This window comes from Amblyomma mixtum, chromosome 2 (assembly GCF_055824585.1).
Source record: "Amblyomma mixtum isolate Tamu chromosome 2, ASM5582458v1, whole genome shotgun sequence".
NCBI classification, from domain to species: Eukaryota; Metazoa; Arthropoda; class Arachnida; order Ixodida; family Ixodidae; genus Amblyomma; species Amblyomma mixtum.
In genome coordinates, this window is record NC_143013.1 from 119,723,191 (window position 1) to 119,744,035 (window position 20,845).

At 44.0% G+C, this 20,845-nt stretch overlaps 1 protein-coding gene and 1 non-coding gene across 3 annotated transcripts in view; one reads left to right on the forward strand and one right to left on the reverse strand.

Annotated features, from left to right (window-relative positions):
- LOC149360726 (glutamate receptor ionotropic, kainate 2-like) overlaps nt 1-19,146 on the reverse strand; it is a 116,755-nt gene extending 97,609 nt beyond the window's left edge. For both annotated transcript variants that reach the window (XM_089572499.1, XM_089572498.1), the window contains exon 1: nt 19,010-19,146. The gene's annotated coding sequence lies outside the window, so the exon portion shown is untranslated. The remainder of the gene's footprint in view (nt 1-19,009) is intronic.
- Nucleotides 19,147-19,645: 499 nt separating this feature from the next.
- On the forward strand, nt 19,646-19,717 carry TRNAT-CGU (transfer RNA threonine (anticodon CGU)). The gene has a single exon. It is a non-coding gene; the product is annotated as a tRNA-Thr (tRNA).
- The last annotated feature ends 1,128 nt before the right edge of the window (nt 19,718-20,845 follow it).

Genomic DNA, 20,845 nt, shown 5'->3' on the forward strand with positions numbered 1-20,845 from the left:
GTGTGGAGAAGGCCTAACACCGTTGACGGAAAAACCGGTAATAGCAAGCCCACCTTCAAGAAGTGAACAATAAACATGAATTTTGTTTGGAGCCTGTGAATTTGTAGGCAGAACAGATTAATAAGTGGCCGACGAAAGCAAGTCGTCACTTCAAATGTAATCCATAACAGGCGGACGTTATCGTTAATATCACTCGGAAATAGAAGATGAAAATTTTCCGAACGGACAGAGCCATTATAATTGCCCCGGAGGATGCTGCTAAATGTATTTAAAAGTTCGTCGTTTCAATGAAAGGGGCCGATAAAGAGGACAGCTTTGAACTGATGTGCCCCCCTGATTGTTTATCGAGCATCTTTAAAGTTACACTGAGCACAAATTGATATTGGCTTATGTCGATTTCTACCCTGTTTGAAGGCCACACAGGCCACTCTCACACTAAAAATGAAATGATAAGGTTTTAAAGCACAAAAACAGATTACAGATATAGGCGCCGCAAACCGTTTTCACAAGTCTACTGCGAAGATGCGAAGTGTTTTTGGAAAGCTGATCTGTAAGCCTAGAACACACTGTCATCTACGTTCTATCGCAGAACAGAGTCTTTATTGCACTCTAAGTCATCACCAATGTAATGAGATTGGATTTGGCTGCGGGAAAACTTTCCTCTTTTAACTGCAAATTTCTTGGTAATAAATTCTTCTTTTGATGCCGAGTGATCGTCTAAAGAAAGCTGAAACGCTTAACGATCGAAATTTACTAGAAACTGAAATTTTGAGCAGCAGTTCTCAGCATGCTTTTAATTACGGGCTCTAAGCCCACTTTAGGACCTTCTTCTTCATTGAAAAGAGTGCACACTGAATCGCGTTAATTGTGTCCACTTGGTTCTATTTTCGCTGGAGATCAACTAAAAGGAACCCCAGGTCTCAATTTTGCTCTTAGATCCACTGTCATGTCACTCATGAACTAGTAAAAGTTCAGTGATCATTTGTCGTATGTTGCTTAAATTACCGAATGACATGAGTGCCCGATAAGTTTATATTTGAAGCCTTGTCGCACAAATTATGATGCAACTGTTCTAACGGGCTACCACAAGTGTAACAGAGTTTGGTTATAATATCATCCTTTGTTGTAAAGTGCTTGCCTCCCTGGTGAAATCTACTATATATATTGTCCTCTATCCTTCACCTCTTTTATGGTCTATTGCGATTAATTCAAACTCCCTTTGTGCGCTTGTATTGAAATGAACCATACAATATTGTTTGCGGGTAGCTAAAGCTAGAACACTGCACAGACTCGGGCCTACCTTAAAGCCCAGGCCGGGCCCCTTCTGGGGTCCGAGCCATTATTGCACTCTTTCGTGAATAACATATCTCGGGCTAGCTGGTTCCTCACAAGGCAGAAGAGCGCAAGCTACACAGGGACAAGAAAGTAGACGAGACACACACAGCGCTGTGTGTGTCTCATCTATATTCTTGTCCCTGTGTAGCTTACGCTGTTCTGTCTTGTGCACTCTTTCGGCGTACCTAGACGGGGCTGTGTTGTTCTTTTAAATCTTTATTGTAGGATGGAGTATACTTCAGATGTTTTAAAAGCAGTATCCATGGTGCGTCTGAAGAAACAAAGTCATGAATATTTATTTATGTTTTGGGTTGCGTGTCTGCTATAGCTGGGGTTTTCTCAAACGAGTAAAACTGCGAAGATTGGTTTCGGTAGTTTTTTTTGCTTTTTGGTCGGAGCGTTTGTAGAGACGAAATAGTACAGGTATTGAAATTCTCATAATAGAACACTTCCTTCGCGTGAATCAGAGACTGGAAAATTGCAGCGCAGCAGTAACAAGTACGAGACGAGGACGCAAACACAAGCGCTGACTAATAACTGTGTTTTATTGCTCTGAGCCAGCCTATATAAGAACTACGTACAAAACAACAAAACAGAACCAACACATCACCTCACGCATTCGTGGCACGATTATCGGAATTGTCTCCCGTTCCTCCAATCTTTCGTCCTATCATTGGCGTTCAGAAATTACATTTCTATTTCACTAAGGCGCACAGAGGGGTTGCTGACACACTTATCTGCGCATTTTGATATCGCCAGAGTCTCTGCTATCAACCTTGTGGTGGTGTCCGGACACTTGCGAAGAATAACCGTTCTTTCAAGGGCAGGGGTGCAGCCCTCGCACTGGCTACAGTGTAAGGCGAGTTCCCCTGAGTTTGGGTCCCTTAGGATCCTTTTGTGCTCTTGTAGCCTTGTGTTCAGGCATCTCCCTGTTTGGCAAACTGAAAAGGATAGGAAACAGAGCGGGGGTTGATATTTTCTTCTCGGCCCCGAAGAAACTGCATCAGCTGTGCAAAGGAGTAAATTCTGACAGCGAACGTTAGCCCGACTGCGTGACGAGGCATCGTCCGCGTCTCGTCGTTTGCGAAAAAGATGTCGTATATTCAATTCCTCTGTCGTGCGGCAACATCTATATAGGCCAAACAGGGAGATGCCTGAACACAAGGCTACAAGAGCACAAAAGGAATCTAAGGGACCCAAACTCGGTGGAACTCGCCTTACACTGTAGCCAGTGCGAGGGCTGCACCCCTGCCCTTGGAAGAACAGTTATTCTTCGCAAGTGTCGGGACACCACCACAAGGTTGATAGCAGAGACTCTGGCGATATCAAAATGCGCAGATAAGTGTGTCAGCAACCCCTCTGTGCGCCTTAGTGAAATAGAAATGTAATTTCTGAACGCCAATGATAGGACGAAAGATTGGAGGAACGGGAGAAAATTCCGATAATCGTGCCACGAATGCGTGAGGTGATGTGTTGGTTCTGTTTTGTTGTTTTGTACCTAGTTCTTATATAGGCTGGCTCAGAGCAATAAAACACAGTTGTTATTCAGCTCTTGTGTTTGCGTCCTCGTCTCGTGCTTGTTAATGCTGCGCTGCAATTTTCGAGTATGCAGAGCCCGCTAGCCAGTTACTATGTTTTGAGCAAATCGGAGACTGCTTACATTGTTTATTTTTAAACGAATCCAATTTAAACTGCGTCATTAAGAGTGTGATAGCCAGGTAACCTTGGATGCGCGCTCTTGGAAACGTTGGGCGACGAAGTGGAAAACGTTAAATGGCACTGTTCATTGCTTAAAGAAAATAGGCGAAGCGCCGCACTCCTCCGTCCTAAAGGGCTAAATCAAGAAACATGGCGCGCTCAGGACGGTCGCAAAAAGGCATTACACATTTGGATAATGAGCAATGAGAGTGAATTTAGTTCTCTTTGCTGGCCTTGCAATGAAACCATAGTTAAGAAGGTTTCATCGAATCCTTTTATAAAGGCGTCGTTACCCACCTCAGTTCTGTTTCGCAATTTCGACTCGCTTCCATTTTTTCCTCGAGGTCGTCATTTCCTGTTCTCGTCAGTAAACAAGGCACATACCCACGCAGGGGGATTGGCCAAGGTAAGGTGCTGAATACCAAGGAAGTGTTTGTGCGAGAAAATGCTGCCTAAGCTTTTACGTCGACTGTCCTAACTACTTAAAGCTGGGCTAGGCAAACCTAAGCTCTCATCTTCCGCATCTACAGTACCTACTTTGTTTGTACTGTTACATGTTCACCGCAACAGTACAGGAGGAGTCCGATCGGCATGTACTCGCTAACCCCCAAGCGCTGCCATGCAGCTGCGAAAGAAAGCTATTTTGAAGATATTTGTAGTTGACAAAATCGACCTGCTCCGGTGTTCAAACTAAAGACCACCGCCTAAGTGGAGCAGTCGCTCTACCTACGGAGAAGCCGAATGAAAGCGCACCGGTGTGTGGTGACGTGGATCTGCTCCCTCACAACTTATGTACTCTACGTTGGGTGGATTCCCCTAAAAAAACATTCGATCAACAACAATCCTTTTTAAAACAAATACACAGCGTGAACAGAGAAGATGGACGAAGAAGTGCACAACACAAGCGCTGCCTATTTTTACTGAGGGAGAAGAAAAAGAAGTTGCAGTGCTGTCTCGCAACTAAAATATTATTAGAAAGAAAAACTGCCTGTTCCGGTTAGGCAGTGGACTCCGGTTGGAATACTGGGTCAGGACGAATTTTACGAAGTTGTTGAGGAAGCTGTATAGCCTTACTTTGTAACCGTATGGCTGCGCTAGGGTGGAAGCTTACCTGTAACTATACCTTCAAAACAAATTTTCTCAACCATGGGGTTTTCTCCTAATATTGCGTTCCGCCTCCATTGAAACGCGGTCGCCGTGGACGATTTCGAACCCAGGTGCTCCTGTTCGGTAGACGAGCGCCTTAACCACTGAGCCATCACGGCGGGTGCCCGCTGAAAGGCAGTTACAAGTCCAGGAAGTTGCAAGTTGGCTTCGCCTTCGTGATTTGCGAGAAATCACGGAAAACATGCTTCTTTTTCAAAATGTTCAGAGATGTTGCACGATCATACACACAAAACCTTGCAAATTAGGCTACAGCGGAGTTAAAATTGCGCTGAAATATTAATACCTGGAGAGAAGGAAAAATTTGCGCCTGAACGGTACAGGGGCTAGCAGTACGACACTGGTTGTAGAATTTAGTTTTTTTCAATAACAGGCATTACAAAAAAATAAGCGCATGTCGTTACAATGAACAAGTCCCACAAATTTGGTTACAGTGTGAGAGTTTCGATTCTTTATGAAGATGGATAATCAAACTGATTATTAATTTCCAGTGACAATTTCAAAATACTCTGCTGTGACGGCGCGGAACACGTTCTATGTGCCGATGACTAATTTAGCTATTCAAAATTGACATATCCCTTGCAGGCGTTCTTTATTGAGCACCCAATACATGGAAAGCACCGGCAAGAATATTTTCTTGCTTTCACTTTGTATTAAACAAATGGTTCTTGTCTTTTACCACTCTAGCCTAAGTACCTTTCCTAGGAGCCTTAATAAGGAAGTGATGGTGCTAATCAATAAAGTATTGGACTCCGAGTTCAACTGGCTCACTATCCTTTTCCCGCTTCCGGCAACTGATGAAACTGATTGTCAGTCAATATTTTTTGTTCATATAAGCGGTTAGCTGAATAGTTCCACTGTCAGCCAAAATAAAGGACAGCAAGGCTAAAGTAGCAAGCAAGTTAACAAAGTCTATGCCACATCACTTAATAGATTCAAAATGAACTTCTTACGCATGTAAAGGCACTGCTAAATGAAGGGTAACGCTAAAGTCGCTCGCAATTTAAAAGAATCTATGCCACATAACTTAATAGATTCGAAATTAACTTATTGTGCGTGTAAAGGCACTGCTAATTGAATTTTATTCTGATAAATTCTTTCTACATTAAGTTGGATAATGTGCTTTTGTTTGTTTTCTACTTCGTTTCAAGGTTTCTTGCCGCCAAGCACTGACCATTGAAAAGCCTGTCATAAATAAGCTTCAGCTCGAGACAATATGCCAGTGCTCAGAACTAAACGTAATTAGCTGATAATGCCAACGAAAAACTTCTTTACGCTACAGCAAGAAACATACGCATGGAGGAAAAGGGAGGGGGGTCCTGCACCGATGGGCATTTGGTTGGTAATGGCACCTCACATTGAATGGCGCGAACTTCTGCGGGGTACATAAGTGGGACCGGCAGCCCTCGCCGTTCAATGCGCAATGTGTACATCTTGATTAGTATCGGCGCACTTTACAGAAGCTTGTCCGACATGCTTCATGTTTCAGTTTCCACAAAAGCGTGGCTCCCCTTACGCTATGTTTCCTACGCAAGCAAAAAGTTGCTGCCTTCTAACAGCTCAACCTTGCTCACTTCATCACAGAATCGCTATTTACGCGGGGCCCGCGCTTATTGGTTTCTCAATTAGTTTGTACTGTTTTCGAATAAATAAACAAGCAGCTTCTACTCAATGTTCTATGGTGCCCCATGCATCATTGTGCCGTTTGTTCTTTCGTCGCTAATCAGGCAACAAAATATCAAGGTTTCTTTTTAAACGTGGTAAGTTTATGAGCTGTTTCCGCAAAAAAATATAATAACCTAGAAACGAAAACAAAGGAAAACCTAGAACGCTGATCAGCCCTCGCCCTTGCGTGGCGAGGGCTGATCAGCGTCTGCTGTTTGTGCTGTCTGTTTTACACCTATGTGTGAAATTATACCCGCAATCCCGTCATTCATTCAATGCGTTCCAAAAAACTAGGAGCACAAGGCGCGGCAAATTGGACACTGAAAAGTGCACACCGGAAAAGGCGACCTATGTTGTCTCGCTTTCCACTTGTGCCAATGATTAGAAATTTATATTTATAATTAGCACGTGCATAAAAAGATTGGAGAGCAAAAAAAAAGTGGCAGGGTTTTAACGTAGTTAAACAGGGGAGGTGTGTGAATGCATGTGTTTAGCATTGTTGTTTTCGCTTTACGGGTTGGTCGGCATGTCTGGGGACGATTTTGCTTCGATTATTACTAATGAAGACGATGATGTGCAATGCACAGCGCAAGAGTGTATATTAGTTCGATAGTTGTATAAGTTGAAGACGACAATGATGTTCAATGCACAGCGCGAGAGTGTGTTGCAGCTTAACAAGAGGCGTGACCGTCTGCGGAAATAGGATAGCACACTCGTGCAGTGGCCAGCGAAGTTGATATGTTCGCGTGCGAGCGCGCTCCGAGGTCTCGAATGCCAGTCACGGCAGTATTTATTTATTTATTACATTTATTATGGTATGGCCAAGGTCACACACAAGTTCAAGCTTCAAACAAACTCGATGAGCCGGTTAGAGCTCCTGAAGTAGTACTGTCATATTAAAAGGAAAAAGGGTCAAGCTTTATGAGGTAAAACTTACATTCACTCCACCTTGCGTACTTTTAATGCTTATTGTTAAAAATTGCGCTCGTGATTTTCTTACTTTCCTGTTATGCAGCATTCTTCATCGGCGATGTCGTAGATTTGAAACAATATTTATAGCATATCGTTTGTCTAGCTCCCCGCTTTCTCAACGAGACTGTTTGAATTGTCACACAGCGATTTCTCCCTTATATGTAGTCTATTCGTTTAAAAAGTCAAGAAAACAAGCAATTCGGCTCACGCGAGCCTTCCAGTATCGACTGACCAGCGCGGGTTTATCGTGAAATTCTACAGCACGAGTGCTTCTACCTTGGTTAAGACCAGAAGCTGTCCTCTGTAGCACCGCCATGTTTGATCGATTGTAGCGGCTCCCCTTTATCGTAAAAATCACGAATGTTATGCCAGAAACAGATTTATAACGATAGTGTTGGGAAGTTCAGGGTCTCTAGATGCTCTGCCTGACCGCAGGGGGGCAGAAATCTCGAGCCCTTAATTATAAGGGTATATGTTCAAACACCGAAAATGCTGAAAGCCCCAGAGTGGACGGCTCAAATGAAAACCGCGTGGTTTGAAAACTTTTACCAAAGCCGTGCTTATGATTTTTTCACAGTGAGTGGAGTTAATCACGTCGTGAATAATTTTCTTATTGTAATAAAGTCCACAAAATATTACGAAAAAAAGGCCATTGTTATGTCATTCGGTGATAAGAATTAACTAATGGTGTTATCCTGTGGCATGCTGCACTAGTCGTACTTGAATGCATATCATCATGTTTGTGCGCCAGTGTAATCAGATGACTGCTTCAGTTGTGCGTTTCACATAATATTAAAGAATATAGAGCTGGAAGAAAGGCCGGAAAGGGCGTATGCAGTTTATTCTGGAAAACATAGGAGTACGCTAAGATCATTTCATTTTCAGTTCAGTTGGGCAACACACGGACGGGCCTTAACTTGCCATTTTATACCGCAAAAGAGAGAAAAAGGTACGAGTAATTTTATGCCATGCTTGAACCAACGCGCTCCTTCCTGCACGAGTTCATACACTGTAATAGCTGAGCTGGCTTCCGGAGGCCTGCAGCGGAGGGGCAAATTGAACCACGCGTTTTATATGAAGGCGGAATCCCAAGACGGCCGTCTACGCATAGCAATGAACCTCAGGTGGGTGAAGTGGTCTCGTCCACAATACAGAGAACTTTTATCATTTTCGGTACCTTTCTTTCCAGGGCAAACCTCATGAATCTGCAGCTTAATAACCATGAATGCTTACCCTAGCCTCTTTTTTAAAGCCTAAGGTGCTCTGCTGTACGACTCGAGAATAAGGTGGAAAGGAATTGTGATGAAACGCAAAATTCGCTCGCTATATAAAGTTTGACTCGTTTGTCGTGATTAACGTATTCAGTGGTTTGCATATTCCTGTTGTTTGTTACTGAACAAAAAATATGCACGAATACGCGATGACTCCTTGTTTGACGACTTCACGAGCAGTGCCACGTTTCTTTGCTCGTTTATTTTTTACCACTTGTAACCGTGGTTGTTAATAAAAAGCTATACATATGGTTACCTCTTCGACCATGTTTTTGTTTCGCAAATTTGTCAAAAAAGTTGAATTAAACATTTTCTCTCTTGAACGCTTTCTGTTCGAGCCGGCAGGGTTAAAATGAGAAACGCTGGTGATTAGATGCACATGGGGAGGACCAGAAAAATCGAGAGAGGGGAATGGCCACATGCCAGGAATTGTCAACGTCAAAGATGTAGAAAGAAAAATTGAAGAAGGAAGGCACCGACGTTTTCAACAAAGCAATGACGAAAGCAATGTAGAAAAAGCTCTTATCCAACAAACGTTCCAGCCCCATGCCCCACCACTCTTTCCCGTCCACTGCTAGGCTTGGCGTTCCTCGGTTCCTCGGTCCCCCTAAAGGACCATCGTTTATCTTGCCTTCACATAACATCTCTTGTCCAGTTGTTATTGCTATCACCTTCACGGGATGTTCGCCAACCCGTTCTGTTTTGTTGTCGAGGTTTTTGCAAGCATGAATACTAAATGCTTTCGCAGCGATAACCGCTTTTTGGTTTTGCTGCCTTGCCCACTGTGCATTGAGAACTTTTGTTCTGATGTCTGTGCACTTCCAAGGAATTTATTAGTATGCGTTCATATTGAACCTAATCTAGGCCCCACACAGGAAGAAATGCTGCTTCAGCTTCTTTCTGGCCAGTCTATTAGGACTGCCTCTATTCAGAGATTAAGAACGCAGCAGACTGTTCTCGAAAGTAAATTTGGCGGTCTAACTGAGCGTGTTACCGACCTAGAAGGGAAGTTATTTTGACTTGCCATATTGAACACTGTGATCAGTAACCTAAAATCAACTGTAACTGAAATTGAAAAAGAGAAGTCATACATGCTCCAAACGGTTGATGACTTAGAAAACAGAAGCCGTAGAAATCACTTTCGTGTTTACGGTATTGAGGAGAAGGACAAATAAATAGCGTTAGCCGACAGAATATGGTTAAGAAAGGACTGTTTGAAGAGAAATTAGACGTAAAAAATAATAGTGTGGAAAGGTGCCACAGAGTGAGAAGGAACATGAAAGGACTAGAGCTGGCCTGTAATACCGAAATTTCAGAACTACAGAGATAAACTTAAAGTACTACAGGCATGCTCAAAGCTGAAATGTACCGATTTTTCAGTGACAGAAGGCTTTTCCAGCCAAATTCATGACATTAGAGAAAAGCTGTGGGAAATCTATTCGACGAGGAGGCTAACAGCGCTGAAGTAAAACTGGTAAATGATAAACTAGTTTTTGATGGTGCAATGTTTGGATAGGATAAAGAGAAGGATGAGGGCTATACTATTGCTAAGAAGAGTGAATGACCTAGTACAGTTGCGAAGGAAGTGCTCACACTAATAAATGCCAACTGTTGAAACATTGTAAACAAAACTGCTCAACTTGAGGGTTTTCTTCTTGCTCATGACATAAAATTAGCTGCCTACCAGAACTTGGGAAAGTTGCAACATATTTTATAGCGAATATCTCCCAGAAAACTACCGAGTGCATTGTAAAGACCGAGATGGAACAGGCGGTGGAGTAGCAACATCATTCAAGTCTTCATTAAAGATCTTCAAAATGCCTGATACAGATGGTGTAGAGGGCATATTTTTTAAAATTTTATTATTATAATGTTGTTTATATTCTCGAAGTTGTTTAGTGGCCAGCTAACTCCTCCGTTGAGATCCTAAGAAACTTTAAAGAGTACTTGCAGTGCTGTGTGAGACTGAATGATAGGCTAATACTCCCCGGAGATTTTACCCTACCAAGCATAGATTCGACTACCTTCTCCTATTCTACTAATATTTTTGAACAATCAATGCTTGATATGTCCATTGCATTTGTCTATTACAAGTACTTAGACTTAACAGGAGTTCACAATGGCGCAGGGTCACTTCTCGATTTATTTTTTCTAAAGGGTATTATTAAAGAAAGAGTGGAATGCAATATAACGACTGGAATTTCTGATCACCAAGCTGTCATACTGACCTTGTTTAGTGGAAATTTCGACCACGAAGGCACTGTTCATTTCTCTCATAACTTCGCCCGCGCTCATGATGAATCAATTATTGATATGCTAGACTTTCATTATGACAACTTCAGAAATTCTAACTGCAATGCGAATGACTTATGGCTCTTTTGCAAAAATATCGCTTTTGAGTGCATTGAACGTTTTGCTCCGAAAATTGCTAAAAAGACTTCAAGATGTAACCCGTGGATCACACGAGAGGCGTTGCGCTCACAAGGAAAACTAAAACGAATGAAAAGAAGATTAAGTGTGGGAAACTGTTCTCGAACAAGCATTCATCAACAACCAGAAAAAAATTAAATGAACAGATTGTCCGCGACAAGGAAATATGCTATTCTACGTGACTACCCTCATACATCAAAACCTCCCCAGGGAGATTCTGTAGGCAAATAACACCTAGACCACGTTCGAACGATACAACTACAGTGAATGGCATGTGTGAGCGTGACGATTCTTTGGTGTGCACGGCTTGTAACGATTATCTCAAGCCGGTATTCGCGCAGGACGACGGCTCCCTTTCTAAAATACCACAAATTTACCTTCACTTTTAGATGTTGTGTTTTCCGAAGCCGGTGTTCTCAATTTATTATTCAAGATTAATGTCGAGAAATCTCATGGGCCAGATGATATTCACAACGCTTTCCTGAAGCGTTATTCAGACCGGTGTTCCAATTATTTATGCCTTTTGTCCAGCTGGGCATTACGTGAGCGCTCATTACAGGATTTACTGCAAAATAGCCAGAATCAAGCCAATTCATAAAAGTGGAGATAGAACATCTATTCTAAATTACCGTTCGATATGAGTAACCTCAACAGCATGCAAAATTTAGAACATATTATTCATAAGCCTAATGCTGATGTTCTTGAGCGAAATAACTTTCTAACTAATGAACAGCATGGCTTTAGATGAGAATATTCTACTAACACTAAGCTAGTTGAAACCCTACGTGATTTGGCAGAGGCAATAAACGAAGGAATGCAGACTGATGCTATATTTATGGATTTTAAAAATCATTCGACAAAGTTTCCTATCATAAAATTCTTTGCAAACTAGGTAATCTTATAAAAATGACACACTACTTGCAAGTATTTCAGCTTACCTCAAAAACTGCCCGGTTTGCGGCATCAAATAATTCTTCTATCGTTTCTGTTGATTCTGACATTCCCCAGGAGTTCGTTCTTGGGCCGCTCCTTTCTTGATTTTTACCAATGACATAGTATCCAATGTCTCGGTTTAAATCATACTGTACGCTGACAATTCTGTGTTGTATGAAAGAATAACTACTACCGGGGATCAAGTCAACATAAATAAGGATTTTCCGAAGGTATTATTTTGGTGTGACAGATGGCAAATGTGTGTTAATTACATCAAAACAGTGTTCATGCGCATACGCAGAAAACGCAGCCTCTCCTATTTAGCTGACTTCTAATAATAATTATTTTCTGAAGTAAATAGCAACAAATACCTAGGGCTTCGTATTTCCAATAACCCATCCTTGACGCAACACGTTCATAACGTCACCGCAACTGCCTCCCCCCCCCCCCCCCCCCCAGTGTACGTTTGCCCCGATACAACACCATTATTCGACCAAAGTTAGAATATGTCATATAATCTAGTATTCCTTCACTAACACCAACACTGCTAAATTAGAGCGAGTTCAGAAGACAGCAGCACGGTCTATTTACAACTCATATAGTCTAACATCTATCAGTAATCTACTTAATCAAAGTGGTTTGCTTCCAGTTTCTCGTAGAAACCGCATCTGCAGTTTGAAATTCTTTTTCAGTTGATCAAAGGCGAATACAGTATTAACACCTCCAACATTTTATCGAACTCAGCTGGATATAACACAAGGCAACGGTGCGATTTTTCAGAGGCACCATTAAACGCAAGAATTAACTGCTATAAATATTCCTATTTCCCCAGAACGCTGACACACTGGAATAACCTCAGTAATGATGCAGTATCGCAACCGTCACTAAAATGTTTGAAGCTCTCCTTTGGTTTCGTTACATCTTTTCCACCACATTATATTGTTGTTGCGTTTGTATCGCGTATTTTGCATTCCTGTTTCTTGATTTATTCTTTTGTATAATTGATTTACAATTTTATTTTAACATCTCAAGAGCGTGTTTGTTGTTTCCATCGTGTGTTTACTTGCATATTGTATGCCCACCTTGCTAATGACTTGTGACAGACCGCCGTATTAATAAAAAATAAGATAATCAAAAATATTATCAACTCGAGGTCGGTGCGTGACTTAATCTGCTCACTTATTGAGTCTTCATGTGACAACTATGATTTTCCGTAGTACAGCTCGCTGCACTCTGTTAATGTACAAGCATTTCTTTGGCATCCACCTTCCTGCTCCACATGAATGTGGAGCTGGTGAAAAACATACGACCGCTACCATATTAATTTACTAGCGTCGCCATGGTATTCGACGGAGAGCGTTGTCATAATAGAGCTCAAAAAACTGCGCGGACACTTTGACAACTAAAGTGTTGAGAGGCGTAAGCCGAGGACACTATGCCGTGACGACTTCCGGTGAATGTGACGTCACACCATTCCCGTGGCTGTATCGATACCCAAATCGTACATCTTTCGGGGATCTTTAGTGTTAATTACGCTTAATTACACATTTCTCCATCTAATTTGACACAAATCCGACGTCTTTCCGACCATTGCGTGCCAATTGTCACTATGCCGGGATGGCTTCCGGTGGATGTGACGCCACACATTTCCCGTGGGTATATCGACGTCCGCGCTAATTCGACGCAATTTCGTCCTTTTTGCATATATTTAATTAACTAATTAACCTACAGTCACCAATCTTCGCTTCTAGGTTCACTTTTTCCTCCTCTATCTGAAGCAATAATTGGGTTTCTCTTATCTTTTTTAGTTCCCGAGTTAAACGCGTGTGACACGCTTTGTTACCGGACGACAGTATGAGCCATTGAAGGCTTTCGCCTCGAAATTTGCCCATTAGTACATGCCGGCGCCACTTCATCTTCGGCTCTTCATCTCCGGCAATGTGTTTTGGCACTGTAGGTGATAGCGCCTGTTCAGATAGATGGAGCCATAGACAACAAAACGTTTTGGCTGCTCCCGAGATGAAATCATGCGCCTGCGTTAAAATCGAAAACGCAAAAGAAGTCATGCATGCAGATGGAAATGAGACGAAGTACAGCCGAGAGCCGGGCGAGTTGGTGAACCGTCATGATGTAAAATATAGCGCAAAAGGAACACGAAAGAAGGGCTGGACGACGCAGTCAAGCACTAACTCCGAACTGAGGTTTACTGCTGACTGCACGCAATTTATGCGTGAGACCGTAAAAAACATGAAACAAACGGGTCCCCTCGGGGGCTGAGTCGAAGGTTAAAAAGAAACACATGCAACACATGTCACTCATCGCTTGAAGAAGATAAATTAGCGTAAAGTCACTTCATAAATAACTTCGTGTGGCGGAGACTTAAAAATTAAATTCCCAATCTGCCATGGTAACAGAGGGCTGGCAGATACACTGATCTGGATTTCGATGTTTGCCTAGCCGCTGTCATGCGGAGCGGTGTATATAGGGCAAACGTGGCGCTGCCTGAATGTGAGGCTAACAGAACATCGAAATTCACTCGACGACAGAGAGGGCAATCTCTCTGAGCGCGCATGTAGAAACCAAGAAGAAGAAAAGAAGGGAAAAAAAGAAAAAGTGCACAGCTTTATTTGCTAGAACAACGATCCTTTTTAGACGCCGCGAGCAGCTAGACCATGAAATTATGGAATCTCACCACATACGTATCTGTCCAACTAAGTGTATCAGCCAGCCCTTTGTTCCCATGGCAGATTGCGATTTTAAATTTTTGTCTCCGCCACGCAAGGCTATTGATAAAGTGTCTTTACGTAATTTCTCTTCCGCAAGCGATGGGTGATACGTACTGCATATGTTTCGAACCTTTGACTCGTCCTCCGAGGGGACCTGTTTGTTTCATATTTTTCATGGTGCCATGCATAAATTGCGTGCAGTCAGCAATAAACCTCAGTTGCGAGTTAGCCCTTCTCTGTGTCCTTCTGTCCGTCTTTAGTGTTTTTTTTTCGGTATATTTTACATCAAGAAAAGACGGAAATCGCATAATAAATACATGCTTGTCATTGGCACTTCGAACGCTTCTAGTGACCGCAGGTTCTTTTAACGTTGAATCTATCTGTATGTTTGCACAATTTTTTTTTGCCTTTGCAACTTCTTTCTTAACCAAAACTTTAATGACATCGGGCGCGTGCAGGGTTACACAACAGTGGTAGCGAGTCATTATATGAGGAAGTCTGTCCTGAGTGCCGACTCGCTGCATCAAAATCATCTAATGATCTTCTATCCTTGTCGTTCGGCGGACAAATATTAACGCGCGTTAAGGCTCCTATTTCGCGGGAAATCCGGCATCGTCGTCGTCGGCGTTTTGAGCGAAAAATCTCAAAGAAGCAACATAGGTGGGCCACCTAGATGACGCGACATTGTGGCGTCATCACAACCTGCCCATCGGACAGTGCGCAAACTGCCCACCACGGCATGTAGCAGTTGAATGAATGATTGGTCGCTCAGGAATAGCAAGCAACCTGGGCCGCACAAGACGCACCGATGGCGGAACCTGCAATCACAGGGGAGTGGCGCATCGCTTAACCGTTGCTCCACTGCGCCATGATCTCTATGAGGATTCCCAGGGATCTATGAATCTCACGTACAGGATGACAAATACCGTATATATGATCGTTAGCTCATTAAGGCTATCGCTTAATACCATTAAGGTGGTGCTTCAGTGCCCCCTCCAATTTTCACAAGCAACAACAGTAATGCGTAAGTTATCCTTACCCTCTATTACTGCTAACCTGACGTCGTCAACTCACGATATATAACAAACTCTGCCATAATATAATATAGACCGCACCAAAATTTTATTTGAAATATAGTATCGAGTAGAGCTGAATAATTTACAAAATTTACAGGTCGCTCAAGCGAGGAGTTAAAGCAAGATCAGGTTGCAACATGCACAACAATGGTCAATCCCCCGCATGGGTATGTTCCATGTCTACTGAGGTCAACAACAACAACATTCAATGGCGTCCTTGATATCTTTTGCGCGCCATCGTTTTTGTCGTTTTCAATCATCACAGACGGGCCGCAAGTGTGAAAAATGCCACCGCATATTAGCAAGTGGACCTTATTGTCGCTATTTATAATTTCATCTTGTGTTTCATGGAAATGAGACTTTAAAGAAACAATCTTTGTACTCATTTAAGTAAATCAGGGGCGAAGGGATAGAACGTCCTCCCTTTTTTGTTGCTTCCATCAGTAAAGAAGAAATATCGCGTTGAACGTACAAGGATTAGGTAGGGCGTATGTAAAGAAGTGATTGCTCTTCCAGCGTTCATAACACAGAGAGAAATTTTGCGAAGCTTTCGAAGATGGCTCAGAAGCCAAGGCTGGAGAATTTTTAACACTGACGTAAGCAGTGATGCTCAACGTTTCTAACTGCTTGTGTAAGTGAAGTCACGTATGTGCGGAATAAATCTCAATTCGTCATAAGAAGAAAGCATGATGCAATACATAGCTTGTTGCGCTAGTATTTGTTTCCGGGTTCCTTCATTGATATTATATGAAAAATATCTTCGTGTGTGTCTGCTGTGCAGAAAGCTTTTCACTGATTTACTTTACTCAGGTTTGCATTGTCTAACATCCACAAAGTTAACGGAGACCTTCACAGAAATTACTCTTACGTGTGTCGTCCTTAGTTAATTAAATGACCCCAGTTTTGTTTTCCTCTTCTTTTCCTCATTCCGCAAATTCTACTGAAGTGCTTCTCTTGTTAGCGAACACTGCGGTTAAGTTACAGAGCGCTCTCATGCACGAACTTTACGCGCCAGAAATTCCACGCGGCAGACCCAACGGCGCGAGCATCTGCTCGTATATTCCAGTTTCGCTATACGAAGAACCCGCAAAGAAGCAACTAGCCAGATCCAAATCTCTCTGCGTGTTCTCCGTTCTCCGGAATGTTTCCGTTTAACGGTCGGGGTTCGCAGCACGGACAGGCAAACAAATGAATCCTCCTTCCTTTTCTGCCCTTCGCTTTCCTCGGCAAACAACAGTGAACAAGTGAATTTTCGAGAGAGAGAGAAGACTATTGACTAAGAGAGGGAAGTGTTCGGTAGGAAGTGCTTTGCTCTGGACAACGAACTCTTTCTGGCAGTAAGAAAGAAGGAAGGGAAGAAGAAATGGCGGAAAACTGCTCCCTGACAGAGCGGGGGGGCGGGGGGGGGGGGGGAGAAGTCGAAGCGGGTGAGAGGGAAAAGTGTGCGGGCTTGAAACAAAGGAAGCAAGTACGGAAGAAGGTTCCAGTAGCGCTGCATTTATGGTGGCGCCACTAGCAGCAGCACCAGCTACCGCGGCGGCCAGACTCATTCAGTGCAAATGAGGCAGACCCCACACGCGGTTGGCCGCCCAAGCGCGTTTCCCTTAAGGATAGCAGGTCTATACATCTCCGACGGCGCTGACTGCAACTGGCTCGCCTGCCACCGCTTTGGCTCGCGCTTGCTCTTGCAGCGCGCCAGTTGTTGCGGCCCTGGCATGTAGACTGGAAGGAAGGAAAAGGGATCGGGAGAAAGGGAAGCGAGACTGGTGAGCGGTAGACAAGGAAAGCACGAAAGAGGGGGAGGGAGGACGGTAGCGGGCAAGTTTTGCGGTAATTTCCCTCGAGGCTGCCATGAACACTACACGAACGGCGTTGCGGTTTTCATGTGCCAGCTTCGCCTCCGTAATGTGCTTAAATGCGGAAGCCGCACAGCGAGTTTTGTTAAGCTACAAGTTCGAAAGAGAAAAGGACTACAGGCGCTGCTTGGTGCGTCTAACGCCCCACATTGGAGTCAGTGATCGTGAACTGACCAAAGGTAAAATTCCGTGACACTTAATTTCAACTGTGTCGTGCTGTGGAAACGGGAAAGGCAGCGATTTACGTCGTGACGCGCGAGTTGGCACGGGAAAGTGAACAGTTAACTGGTTATTCGTCGGTTTTTCTATAATTGTTTTTCTCTCGCAATGTTTTCTCGAAGTTACCTAGTAAAAAAGCTTTGGGTGGGCATGGGAGTCTCCCTCATCGTTCCCTTTATACCCTAACTTTCGTCGCGAAATTTTTGCGCGCATTGCAGTTTGTCTTCAAAACAGGAGCGATCTTCATTGTGCCTTCACAAAGTAGCGCCCAGACCTATGCTGCAAGGTTTCGTTTCCTGCTGTGCTATCCCGCAGGCTTATTAGACTTCAAGTCCAGATATATTTTTATTGAAAATTTGAATAGGAATTGCGGATTGCTTGATATACCTGCCTGGCACAAGCCGGTGCAGCAGGCAGAGGGACTTTTGCGAATAGATAAAGTTAAATGTCAGAAATGGCAACTGTTTCTCAGTGGTTCGAGAAAAGATAATTTGGGGAGAATCCCGTAGCTATTTTCTCGTGAGGAATTTGCGGCGACGATTCCAGAAGCAAGCATATATGATATTAGCAGCCACTTTTTTTTTGCTGGGTTCGCATTTTATTTAGCGCCAGTTTTATTCACACAGCAAAGATGCAGCATTAACTGTCCCAAGACCCTTCCTGAATATGAATGAGCCCTGCATGAACAAACCCTTATGTACACTGCCGTGACGAGCTTGTTTGACTTGCCTTCTGTTCTGGCGTTTCTGGTGTCACTTTTTGCTTTATATAAGTACGCCATCCTCGAAGCGAGTGGACACAGAGATGCGAATTTCCCCGATATGCGTTACGGAAATTCTTTCTTATATCTTCAGTGCTGCAAGCTTCACAATGACTCTGGGGAGATGAATCGCAGACGCAAATCGTTGTCGGGTCTCCACAAATATACTTGGCAGGACCCGCTCAGCCGGGCGGGAACGGGAAAGCACACCGTCGGCATTCAGCAGAGAAGCCATGAAATCCAGTCTGCGCGTGCTTGGCAGGCGTGCTGGTGCTGTCGTCGTCATCTGCGGCCGGACCTCAATGGCACGCTATAAATGCAAAGTCTGCTTTAGCTGCTTACACCTACCTTTGACTTGCACGATTTTCTTTCTCTTGCATTCGAATTACGAGCGAAACGGCGTGTATGTCGAGTGATTCGATGGCCCTGGTGCCGTTTTTGAAGTTTGTGATCTCTTTGTACATTCGCAGGCGAGGTCAGCACGGGATCAAACGCACTTGTGTTCTAGAGCTGAGAGAGGCGACATGGTGTCGATGGGACCAGTTGGCACCACTCCCTGGTTTGCTCTGATTTTAAAACAAGACCGTGACTATAGGGAGCGACTAATCATCTTTCGCAGCGCCCCAGTACATCCACAATATTTTTAACAAGGTGGTGCTTACGGTGTGCTTCCCTATTAGACCTGTATGGCTATGTGCAGAATGCCGTTCAGTACTGTGGTGCTTACGGTGTGCTTCCCTATTAGACCTGTATGGCTCTGTGCAGAATGCCGTTCAGTACTGCACCACTTCCGCAGCGCAAGCCTACTGCAACGCTGCTTTGCTTGTCACGGGGGTTCTTCGTGAGTTGATACTTTGTAAGGATCACATAAGCTCCTGAGAGGAGTGAGGAAAAGGAGACTCACAGAAGCACTGCTAGGGCGCGGCTATAGTGGCGTTGAACACAGTACTTGCAGCGGCCAGGTTGAGACGCCGAGGCATTTGGGGCCGGTGCCTGCGGGGAGCGGCGTCATTCTCGGCTCTGCAACGACTGCGAACTGGCAGCAGACTCCGAGACGAAGACACAAGTGGTACTTGGCTTGAGTGGCTGGGCTGCCCTGGGCCTCGTCATTTGTATCACGCTGAGCTCAAATTAGCGCCGCATTGTCTTGTTGGAGGAGCGACGGGTTTCACTTTTTTTTTTTGTGAGTTGATTCGTTTAAGCCTGAGGTTAATGATTGCGCCAGCGTTGCGAGTGGCGGCCGAATCGCAGGGGGCACATTGCGAAATTACTCTTGTGGTTTGCTTGCTTCATTGCTTTGCTTAATTGCTTAGCGAGGGCCTCGGTTCTGGCAGCCTTGACGCCATAGGAAGCATAATACGGTTCTCACGCAGCTTACACCCTCTCCGTTCGATGACGTTCTACGTCACACCTGCGGTAACTCAGTAACTCAGGAGGTTCTACGGCCACCGCTTATGAACGTGGGTGGCGCTGATGAACACTCTCAAGGTTAGGTTACTTGTAAACATAAATACCCCCGAAAGCAGAAGATTTGACAGCCGCCGCCGTAGCTCAGTGGTAGAGCACCGGACGCGTAATTCGGAGGTCGTGGGTTCGGATCCCACCGGCGACATGTGGTTGTTCTTTCTTCTGCTTTTCTAATCAATTAGCTTTAAGCGATAACATATTCAGTAATATTCTAAAGGGATCAACAACACAAAATAAATAAATTAATTAAAAAATCCCCTGTGCCCCTTGGTTTCTGTGGCTGTTGGCTTCTTTCATATTTATAACGAGCCCCACATTCCCCTTCCCTTGTTTGCTTAATTGCTTAGCGAGGGCCTCGGTTCTGGCAGCCTTGACGCCATAGGAAGCATAAGAGGGTTCTCACGCAGCTTCCACCCTCTCCGTTCGACGACGTTCTACGTCACACCTGCGGTAACTCAGGACGTTCTACGTCCGCCGCTTATGAACGTGGGTGGCGCTGATGAACACTCTCAAGGTTAGGTTACTTGTAAACATAAATACCCCCGAAAGCTGAAGATTTGACAGCCGTCGCCGTAGCTCAGAGGTAAAGCACCGGACGCGTAATTCGGAGGTCGTGGGTTCGGATCCCACTGGCGGCAGTGGTTGTTTTTTCTTCTGCTTTTCTAATAAATTAGCTTTAAGCGATGACATGTTCAGTAATATTCTAAATTGATCAACACCACAAAATAAATAAAGTAATTTAAAAAAAAATCCCCTGTGCCCCTTGGTTTCTGCGGCTGTTGGCTTCTTTCACAATGATCGTTAAAGGGCATTAGTTGGTGGAAATTAATACGGAGTCGTCCACATTGGTGACTCTGTCTCCTTTCACCTCATCTATAATAATTTCTCTGCACGCTCGGCGCAGCTTTGCTCTGCAAGTACGACAGTTGCTGCGCATTTGGTTTCCTCATAACGATCAAATCAGGGCAATGTGCTTGTATGAGCACGGTAACTTTTTAACCGAGGCGCCATACCCTTTCTGCTGCGCGCTCTTAGGCTTAATGTTTTCGGGGAACAAACCGGTATTTTAGGTTTTGCATATGGGTCTGTCACTCAGTGTGCAAGATCATTGGTCACAGAACTCAAAAACTTTAAGGCACAACATTCGGGGATATTCAGTTTGTTGTTCGGCAAGTTGTGCATGAATCAATTTTCGTAACGGTTTTTGCACTCATTGTTGCCGGAAATCAGTAGGCTTGGGAATTCCAGCATATCTAGTCTAAGTTAGAGAGGT